This window comes from Cavia porcellus, unplaced genomic scaffold (genome assembly GCF_034190915.1).
Source record: "Cavia porcellus strain 051 isolate PalLab524CR breed Dunkin Hartley unplaced genomic scaffold, mCavPor4.1 scaffold_11, whole genome shotgun sequence".
Lineage (NCBI taxonomy): Eukaryota > Metazoa > Chordata > Mammalia > Rodentia > Caviidae > Cavia > Cavia porcellus.
The window spans coordinates 61,393,874-61,405,094 of NW_026947494.1; the positions used below are offsets into that span (position 1 = coordinate 61,393,874).

General features: G+C 45.9%; 1 long non-coding RNA gene across 1 annotated transcript; it reads right to left on the minus strand.

The window, feature by feature from the left end:
* Nucleotides 1–3,111: 3,111 nt before the first annotated feature.
* LOC101787949 (uncharacterized) lies at nucleotides 3,112–10,562 on the minus strand. The gene is made up of 3 exons (XR_216114.4): nucleotides 10,202–10,562; nucleotides 6,164–6,259; nucleotides 3,112–5,029 (listed from the first exon to the last, which is right to left on the minus strand). It is a non-coding gene; the product is annotated as an uncharacterized LOC101787949 (long non-coding RNA).
* Between the last annotated feature and the right edge of the window lie 659 nt (nucleotides 10,563–11,221).

An 11,221-nucleotide genomic window follows, 5' to 3' on the forward strand; every position in this document is an offset into this window, starting at 1 on the left:
CACCACTAACCACATGTGACAAAAGGTGTCCGTGAGGGGTCTGCTTAGGGTACTGTGGCCAGAGTCCCATTAGCACTGATGTGGGTTGGCGGTGCCTTGTGGACTAGCAACACTGAAGCCACTGCAGCCCCTGGGGCTAAAGGGACATGATGGAAAATAGCACCACTTGAGTCCGTATTGCATTGAAGGAAACAGCAACATTGGAGGACATGCCCCCCAAGCAGGCAGCAAACAGGATGAAACACCCCAATCTCTCTCTGTTTATCCCACCAGGCTCTCACTGATACCTCCCAGGGGCCAAAAGCACCCCTAGAGGGAGGCAGATAGACATGTCAAGTGCCAGGCTCTCCAGGCAAAGAGGCAGAGCAGGGATGGGCCAGGGTGCCCAGCTCCACCACAGGGGGTTCGCTGGGGACTCTGCCCCAGCGGAAGCCACTGTCACTCAGTTGCTGGTTACCATCCGCTGAAGTAGCCCTGCATCATCGTCACTTTGAACTGGCACAGTGGTTTTTCTTTTTATTCAGAAAATAACATTGCTCAACTTCTATAATTGTCCGCTCAAAATCCATTGGCAAAAAAACTGGGGATTTAGCTCAGCAGCATAAGTGCCTGCCTTGCAAGCAGGCAGTAGTGAGTTCGATCCCCGGTACCGATAAAAAGGAAAAAGACAAAAAAAAAAATTGCATATCTCCATGCCACCTCCAGTCATATTTGAAGCTATTCTTTTTTACTGTTGTCTCTTGGCCTCGTTCAAGGAAACATCACCTGCCTAGTGTCCTTAGGGCCACCATCATGGGAAGAAAGGCCCCTGGGCAGGCAGGAGGCAGCCGCTGTATCGGCTCCTACTGCAGCCCTTCTCAGGGGCCCTTTCCCAAGGAGATTTCACTTTGTTTCCTGCTGTTCACAGAGATCAAGTCATTTCTTGGTAAATCAACGGTGTTGAAAAAAGCGGGAGAAGGTAATAGGGAGATGGGTAATGAAGCATCTGCCACTCAGTCAACCTGTCTTGGGGCAAATCATTTTCACCAGTAGCTTTCCTATGTGTAGCAAGATACTAGTGCTCAGGGTTCCAGCATAAGCAAACCAAATCCCAGCTCAACAGGAACCATCACATCCTAGGAGGCAAACTGCTTCACCCACCGGAGACTGCTGGCCAGCTCCACTTCAGCCAGTCACACTTCTTCCCTGCCCTGCTTCTGTTCCCTTCACAGCACTCCCCACCTCCACCCTTCATCAGACCGCACAGCCTACCCTCCAGAGCTGCCCATCATGAATCTCTGTATGTTCAAATAATGTCCTCAAAATTTTGATTGACTCACTTGTCTTTTCACAGGACATACCCATATGTTGCAGATATTCATAGCATCTACATAGTCATGGCACACCTCTGTAATTTCAGCTATTTGGGTGGCTGAAGCAGGAGGCTCTCATATTAGAGGCTAGTCTGGACAAGAAACTTATCACAGTGACAGAGGCAGCAGCAATGATGACAGTCATTTAAAATGAAGGAAACAAATGTGGTGCAGGATTTAAAATATGAGATGCATAAAAATACTAAGCAGATCTCTTAGATGTGATTATTATCACTGATTACTGATGTATTAACATCTTGTCAAGTGCTAGTGGAAGAATTTTCCCAGTCATGGAAGGTCAAGGGCAGCATGTGTCCCCTGATCTTGTCATATCAGTCTGAGCCATGTAGACAACCTAGAAGGAGCCAGCAGGTCCTCATCCTCACGGCCCTGGGCAGCGTACTTCCTGTGTGCTGCCTGTCCAGGATGGATGTCTCCCTCACAGCACAGCAACCTCACCCCACCCATGCCACTCGTCTGCTCAAAAAGAAGGAGCAGGCATTGACCACGCCTCAGTCTTCTCTTTGAGGCTCATGATCCTTTTTCTCCTAGCAGAAATCTGGGCTTTTGCATGTGGAGTTTGGGAAAGCTCTTGGTAGGAAAGAATATGCTGGCGGTGGAGGGTGGAGGTCACCTCCACATTGCCCCTAAGCTTTCTGTCTTCAGACAGCTTTGTTAACAACTTGATCAACCATTTATCTGCCAGCTCGCTGCACCTGCCTTTGCATCTCCCATTGTGTATTCTTGTATCACCCCTCACCTCTGCCTGAAGATATGATGGTGTAGTAGGACACATAGGATTTAATTTGACTCTGTATATGTGCGTTCCAGGTGCATGACTTGTAAAAGAGACTCAAGAAAAGAAGGAAGGAAAAGGTAGATGGAAGAAGGAAAGGAACAAAGGTCCAGAGGGAAGCGGCAGGAAGGGAACTGCAATTTTGTATTTTAGAAGACTTCTGAATCCGTTATCAGAGTACACAGTGGGATCTGTTTGGGTTCTTGTACGATTTGATACTGTTTTACTTTAACTTACATTACAGGAACTGCTTCTGCTCCCATCGTGGCTGCACCCCAAACTGCAGACAGGAATGCAGTCCAGGCTGACCTGGGACGGCTGAGCAGGTGTGATTGGGCCCTGCATACCCTGCCTGCCCTGCTGCATGCCAGCGCAGCGTGGTCAGATGACTCACTAGAAATCACCCTTGAAGCCTGCCAAACGCTCAGGGAATCTGTGTTCATCCCACCTGAACTCTCATTCCCGGAGTAAACAGATGGTATTTGTTTTGCAAAAGTTCACCACAACTATCAGCCACAAAGATTACCTGAACCCGGAGGAATGCTGGTGCTTGCTTTGCCTCACTCAGAGCTCTCTTTCAGAGGACCTGGGGAGCTGGAGGTCACATAATTCCTGTGTGAAATAAGGGACTCCAGGACCAAAGGCGTTATCCAATGTGTGTGGACAGATTACAAAATCGGGTTACCCAACCCGACTCTGAGAAGTTGCCAGGGTCACAGAGTTTACTTGGCAACTTTTGCAAATAGGCCTTTGGCTAATTAAACATGGGTTTTTTCCCCCTAGATTAGCCAAAAGTCACAGGAAAAAATTACTTAATAGAAGGGCATACTTGAATGTTATTTAAATAAGATTTTCTCACCATTACTTGGCAAGAGAAAGATATGCAAAATGTGAACCACATCACCTCCAAGAATTTTGATATACCTTTTGATTTTTTTTTGTGTGTGTACCTCTGGTCAAATATAAATAATGTAATTTATTTATTTATTATTATTATTAACATGTGAAATATAGAAAACCCATAAAATCATGACTTATATGTTACATTTTGTTAATTTTTTTTCTTGTGGAAAACATAACTTTTATCATTTTAACCATTTTTAACTGTATGGTTCAGCAGCATTAAGTACATTTGCACCATTATACAATCACATCACCACCAACCTGTAGAACTCTATCACCTCCCAAACTAAAACTGGCTACCCATTAAATAATACCTCTCCCATTCCCAGGCTCTAGTCACTACCATTCTGCTTCATTTAACTCTTTTATGTATCTTAGACAAGTGGAATTGTACAGTATTTGTCGTTTTAGTTACGGCTTATTTCAATTCACATAGGCATTCGAGTTTGATCCGTGGTATAGCATGTATCAGAATTCTATTCTTTTTAGGACCAAATAATATTCCACTGTACATATATACCAAGTGTGTTGATCCATTCAACAGTACCATCCATTCTGTGACACATATTTGACTTGTTCCCATCTTGGGCTCATGCAGCTGAATAAACATCTGTCAAGTCCCTGTTTTCAATTCTGTGGGGCATGTGCTTTCCATGCTATTTTAATTATCTTTACTGAAATGCTTTCTTTTGTCAGAGAACACCATTCTTTCAACATCACGTGTGTTTCTGAGAAAACTGTCACTACGCTGGTGAGAGAGGAAGTGGGTTATCCCCCCATACCAGCTAACTCAACTCTGGTGACCAGAAGAGTGGTAGAAGTTACAACCTCATGTTTTTTCTTCAGTCTTTTTTAATTGCATGGATTTTTGTTGTTGTTGTTGTTGTTGTTTGGACAGAGGATTGAACTCATGACTTTGCACTTGCCAGGCAGGCTTTGGGGTGTATGTCACTAAGTTAAATCCTCTGTCCAATTGTATGGATTTTTAAACCCCTGGGGACTTCTGTGAAACGGGTGGCAGCTGTCTTCACCATGAACATGCGCCGGGTGACTTTACACAGCAGTGCAGCAGCAGGAGGAAAGACAGCTGCTGCAGAGAGAAGGAAGTCGCAGCAGGGCCTCTTGGGTGGCTGATGCTCACATAAAAGAAAGCAGACTGGAGCTTCCTTGCTTAACAAAAGAAGTGGGACCTCAGAATGGAGAGTGAGGAAATAAAAAGAAGAAATGGAGTTAGAGTAGGAGTGAGAAAGATTTTCACAGCATCCTGAGGCTCAGAAACTGGAGAATTGCCGATACAGGCAGCAGAACTTACAAGCCTCTCAAGGGAAGCTTCAGCCAGGGCCAGAAAGAGAACAAAGAAAATAGAATCCCTGCAAACACCAGCTTCAGGTGGTCTCAGAGCCCATGGTGATAACACGGGGGTCTGACCAAAAGCTCAAGAGAAGAAGCTTCTAGAGACTGAGGTCAGTGAGAAGGCTGCCCCGAGGCAAGGCCGAGACAGCAGTAGCAAAGCAGAGTCTTCAGAAAGTCAAGAGTCCCAAGAGATGCAGCACAGGACACTGAAGGAGACTCAGTGCACATGGGGACTATAATGGTGTGACCGATCAATGTGCAGGCTCTGTGAGTTGGGCAGGACTTGGCAAAGCTCTTGCTTGGACTAGTCACCAGGGAAGGCCTCCATGTTACTCAGTTTCAGTCACCCATGCCCACTATTCATACCAGACCTTTGCAGAGCACGGTGCAGGGAAAGAAAGGCGGGAAGGAGATGGCTGGAGCCAAGGAGTTAGGAAACAAAAAACAGTTTCCCATGTTCCATCAAAGCCATCTATGTCCAAGCATGACACCCAGGTCTGACCATGCCGGAAATGGCAGGCCTGATGTCTTCTGTCCCATCTTATCCTCTATTTCAAAATGACACTTAGTATGGGCATGATTTCTTCAATCAGAGGTTGTGTTCCTGCTCCGCCCTTGGCTCTACCTAGAATTTAAGCACAAAAATAAGTAAGACAATTCTCTGCTCATGTCCCATAAGGAAACAAACAATTAAAACAGCAGTTACAGAAGAGAGTGACCAGCCCTATGAGAGAAGCGGATGATACTTGGAATGCAGGGAGCTATGGAACACAGAGGATCAGGACCATGTATCAGTTTCCCCTTGCTGTCACCTCAAATAATCACAAACATAATGTCTTGAAACTACACAACATTATTATCTTAGAGTTGTGGACATCAAAAGTCCAAAAGTGGGTCTTAGGAAGCTAAAATGAAGGCTTTGGCAGTACTGCGTCCTTCATGAAAGCTCCAGGATGGAATGCAGTCCTTGTCCCTTCTAATTTCTGGAGGCCCAGTGTCTGTGGCTCACTCTGACCCCTGCCTCCACTGTCACAGCTCCTCCTGTCTCTCAGCTGTCATCTTCTCCTCACTTTGCCAAGCTGGGCTCAATCCCCAGCACTATGAAAAAAGAACCCTCCTGTTTCCATCGTACTCACCTATCCAGATCACCCAGGATAAACTTTGTCTTTAAAGAATCACATCTAAGGGCTGGGGATTTAGCTCTGCGGCATAAGCGCCTACTTTGTAAGTGCATGGTCATGAGCTCGATCCCTGGTACCAATAAAAAATAATAATAATAATAATCACATCTACAAAGTCCCTTTGCCCTTTAAAGTACCACACAGATCCAAGGGGTGAGGACATGTTTGTCTTCTGTATGGGCAGTACAGGTGGGGCACTGAGGGGGCAAATTGACAGGTGGTATTATTCTGTGCACCTTGAAGTTACAGTGGTTCATGAACAGCTAAAACTTTTTTGCATGAATTGATGATATTACTACTTTTGTGAAAAAGCTATGTCTTGTTTCTTTATCTGTTTTTATGGGGAAAAGGAAATTATCCTATAAATTTTATTCTATTAAAAAACTTTCCACAAGTCAGCCAAATTACATGTTAAAACCATCATTCATCAGATACCTCTGACAAAACCAACAGTTATCTCTGACAATACCTATTCTTAGGGCTGGGGATTTAGCTCAGCAGCATAAACACCTGCCTTGCAAATGCATGGTCGTGAGTTTGATCCCCGGTAATGATTAAAAAAAATTTTTTTAAACTACCTATTCGTCTGTCATTTCCAGTTTCTTCAAAACATTTCCACGTTGTGTCCCTCTGACATCCTGGGTGCTGGTTTTCTCATAGTCCTGTTCTTCTTCCTTCATAAAAAAGACTAGTGAATCCCCTGAGCAGATATCCCCTGGCTTCCCAAAGTGATAAGACACGCACTAGTCAATTTCAGTTTATAAGCTAGACATAGGCATAGAATTCAGAGCTATTTCCTGAAATTGTTTATTTGTCCCTTAAAATTCTTGAAAGTCTAAAGTCTCCTACTATACTTAGAATTGTGTTTATATGAGTGTGGCATGGGGGCTTCATAATCCAAAGTGGACCCAAGAAGATATTTAAGGATTATCACTGGTATAACCTGGTTGAAACCCACAGCCTCTGGTATCCAGGCCAGTATTGTTTACATTAGCCACATTTTCTTCCTGTGTTGTTCTTCTCTTGAGATAAAATTTTTTTTAAAAAGTGATGAGAATTTACTTTTTCATGCAGATTCTTAGATTCTAATACTGGTCCTGATTTCCCTGATGACTGAAAAGCTCCCACCAACAATAAGGATCAGGGTTCCCTAAAGAGTCCCTTCTGTTAGTTGATGTTTGAGTCTGTGAAACATAAATGAGTTTCAACAGAAAGACACAAAACATGTGATCAGTATCTCTTGAATCCTGTTCAGAACAGCCACATCTCATATGTGCAGAAAATGGATATTGGAAAGGAATTGTGCACCACATTTAAAAGCAGAAGGACAGATGTAGAGCCAGTAGTGTCAGGGAGAGTAACCTCCATAGCTGATGAAAGCCTTTGTGACTCTCAAATAATGACAACATGGCAATTCTTGTGTTCCCTCTAGAATTCCCGGGAGCCTCTTCCAGGTCCCACCCCCTCCCATCCTCTCCTCCTCAGCCAGATGGTCTCAGCCTGCTCCCCAAGGGGGAAACCAAAGCCATCCCTCACCAACAACCTTGACCTTCCTCTTCCTCAGCTTCTCTGCGGTGTCCTGCCCCCAGTCACCATCCTTCCTGTTCAGGTAGGCCGTCTTTGCTCCACTGGCCATTCCCCTTGACCTGCTACCATGCTGACCACCAAATTCTTCAGTGCAGAATATAAGTGAGAAACCGCCTCCTGTCACAACACCACACCCACTGGGCTCTCCAGCTCACGGAGATTCCCTCCATTCACAATTTCCTCCACCTGGAAGAATTATTCCAACATGATTTGCTTGGAGAACTACTCAGCCATCAAAGCCCAGTTCTGTTTGACTCTTGTCCGTCAGACCAATGGTCCCCAGCAAAGGCTGACACTCCTTGCCCTGCACGATCAGAACCCCAGGCTTTCCTCTCCCGGAGGAAGAACACACAGTAACCTGTCTGCTACCCTCTCACCTCCCACAGAAAGTTCCCAGACTGAAAGTTCTTTAAGAGCAGAGATAGCTCCTTTTATCTCTAGATCCCCAGAACTCAATACAATCCTTTCTCCTTAGGAGACAGCAATAAATGTTTGTTGAGTGATTGAATCTTTAAGTCATTCTCATAAAAAAAGAAAGAAAGAAAAACAATCTTTCACCATGCTGCTTTCTGGAAATGCTACCCAATCATGACCCTTGCTTCTCTTTGTCACTCAGCTTCTCATAACCCAGTGCTCACCTCTGTGCAAGCTGATTTCTATTAACAACCTACCCTGGATCCAACCTAGGGTTAGTGATATGAGGTGGTATGAGATGATTTCCTAATCTCTTAGGCTACTGGCTGCTGCTCATCTCCCATTCTCTGGACCTCCGAGGCATCAGGTGGCTTTTCCATTCCTGCTTTCTTTGTCTAGTGCCTTCTCCTGTTTTATTTTTCAGTTCCATGTTGGCCTCCCTTCCTCCTTAGGCTTCCAGCTCACCCTCTTTGCCTCTGTAGCATTCTCCTTTCCTGGCTCTTCACTGTCCTCTGGACAAAGGAGTCAGCTCCAGCCACTCTCCAGAGCCTCCTGGGCTGGGGACTTAAGTGAACTGGAAGATGCAAGCCTGCTAGGGGAAGCAGGTCCGTGGTGAACTAAGGTGATGTGTGCAAGGTTGATTTTGCCTTATGTCAGTATCTTTATGTCTGAAAATACAGAATTCATAACTGTAAATGGCCTACATTTTTGGAAATGGTATCCTCTAGTCTGGATTTTTATACGGGCCCAAGTGATTTCACTTTTCTTACCACATTAATGAAGAGTTTACTACCACTTTGAAAATCAAATGTCTGGGCTGGGGGTTTAGCTCCGTGGCTTAAGTGCCTGCAAGGCAAACATGGGGTCAGGAGTTTGATGATATTCATGCATTGATCCCCAGTACCAAAAAAAAAAGGAGGAAAATCAAATATCTGAAACTGTTTGTTGTAGGTTAGACCTACTTAATGTTTTTACACAGCACTGTTTTGTTTTGCTTGAAGAAGTGATGCTTCACCATACTATTCAACACTTGATCAAAAGGAATTCTTTCTGCTTCAAAGTAGCCCCTATTTTCTATCTGAAAATAATGCATTCAGTGAAAAATAAGATTTCCTTAGTTCCTGTGTCCACCAGGAAAGCACAAATATCCAGACAAGTTCAAGAGACTTTTTATTTATTCACACCTTCCAATGTTTTACTGATCACTTGTTTTCTTTTGGCTATAGCTATGTAGACACATGCACGCTAAAAGTAACTGTCATCAAACAGGCATACACATACAGACACACATACATACACACGCTGGAAAGCAGGCAATTAATCATTTTCTTTCCCACCAAGACCATATTTTGCAGTCAGAAGCAAATTGTCAGCACACATGCTCCTAAATAAACCGACAGATATACCAACGAAAATGGAGAAGGCATTGTGGGAAGAAACCTGTATTCCCAGATTTTCAGGCAGGTGCTCTTGCCTGCTAACACACAAATCAGTGTCCTGGCTCTAACCTTTGGGCAGTCTGCCCAAAATTACTTACCCTGTCTAATGCAGTTTATGCTAACTCAATTCTCTCTGAGAACTGTATACAGTTGCATCTCTCTCAGAGGTAAACTGAGAGTGTGACCTATACAATGTAACCTATGCTCAGCTCCAGCCAGTACAAGCTTTTTAGTTTGGGCAGTTCACTTGTTTGCCTTTTCTCACAACTGACTTTTCCAAGAGGCCAGAATAGTTGGTGCTTTCATACTACTTTGTAGGATCTTGTTGATCTTCATCAACCCCTCTAGGTTGATAGTATGATGGTGCCCAACGAATCTGATCCCTATCGGGATTAATTTGTTCAGAATTGACACAGCTTGCACATGTCTGTGTGCACTCACTTACACACCCACTGGCTGGCTCAGTCCTTAGCACTGAGAGCCCTACTACCATCCTTCTCCCTTCCTTTCCTTGTCTTTTGTAAACCAGTCTTGTGTCCCGTGCAGTCTACCTGTTGAAGAGAAAGCTTGGCTTCTCCCAAAAGCATCTTACGGGCGGGAGGCATCAGGGATCCTAAGTTTGTTGCAATTTGCAAAAAAGAAAATTTTAATACCCTTCTCAGAACATAAAGGCAAAGAACAGCTCTGAAGCATGGGGTGGGGAAGAGAAGGAAGGATATTTACATGACAAAGCATGAGATTTCCAAAACCTTGGGAGACAATCTGTCAACAGTATTCTGTGCTTAGTCTTGATAAAACAAGAACAATCCAAACTTGTTTCCAAATAAGATTCACAGAAACGTCCTGTGCCACAGCTGCAAACCTCCCTGCGTGAGCAGCGGAGGGAGGTGAGGAGCCCTGCAGAGGAGGCTGCTGCCGGGAAGGCCAGAGCACCGGGACGGTCCCAGCGCGCTCCCGGGAGAGGTGGACACTCCCGGGGAAGCCCCTTCCCCCGCAGCCCAGCCTGGAAGTCCGGGGGCTGCATCCCAGCAGGGCGGTGGTCCTTGCAGTTACCTATTCCTCCGCAGGTTTTTCAGTCACCCAGCCACTTTTCAAAGATCCTCCACATTGTTCTTCACACACACACACACACACACACACACACACACACACACACACACACGGGATCAGGCTCACCTGCTATGCCAGCCACAAACTTGTTCTGGCACCTTGCGAGGTACCGATTTCAGTTCCCTTCCGTAACCGGAGCAGTGCTGCCCACCCAGCCGGAGACGCGGTTCCGATCTGCAGCCCCTCCCGGAACAAAGACCCGACTGTGTGTGCAGGCCGGCCCCGCCCTCCCCCGGCGGGCGTGCGGCTCAGCCTCCCCCCGACCCAGGCGCGCACGAAAGTTCCGCGTTTCACCGCAGGAACTGAGACGGGTGGCTTTAGGCATCATTAATCACGTTGAAGTGATTATCCTTTAAAAAAAGCACAAGGTGCAGCTTGAGTCGTGCTCAGTAAAAATCAGCCCTTCACAAAAGCACATTTCCCTGATTCCACGCAGAATGCTGGGCGCTCCCGGTACGGATAAGGGTGGGGAGAGGATGAAGTAGGGAATTCGTTTCTTCTTTAATTAGGATTCAAATACTTGGGGCCTGAGGGTCGGAGGGGAGTGGGCGCGAGGGCGGGGTGCTTCCCTTGCCTTCTGGCCTGGGGTACCCACATGTGAAAGGGGGATACAGGGAGAATCTGCTGGGGTCCGGCTTCCTTCAGCCCCGCAGGAAGGGCCCAGGAAAAGCCCTAATTCCCCAGCCGGCCACCAGGGAGGCAGCGAGCAGAGCCCCGGCGCCCCTGCGCTCTTCCCGGCTGCCACCCTCCCTGGAAGCAGCCCCTCCTCTGCGCCTTTGAAGTGAGCAGTTCCTCTGGCGGAGGAACCGTGGTAACTCGAAAATGAAGTCTTCCACTCTGTCTTTCCTGACAGATGACATTTCCTGTTGTCCTGGGTCCAGAGGAAATTCACTTAACCTACAATTGGATTACATTTCTTTTTTCGGAAGACACCTGGTCTACCAGAAGCATCTTCTCTCGGTTGCCTCTCTCTGAACCCTGGACCGCGTCCCCAGCCTTCATTTATTCCTTAATCAGGACATCTGGCTCAGGAGCCAAGATCAGAAATCAGAAAATAAGGGCAGAAAAGAAGCTGTCCGTAGGGAT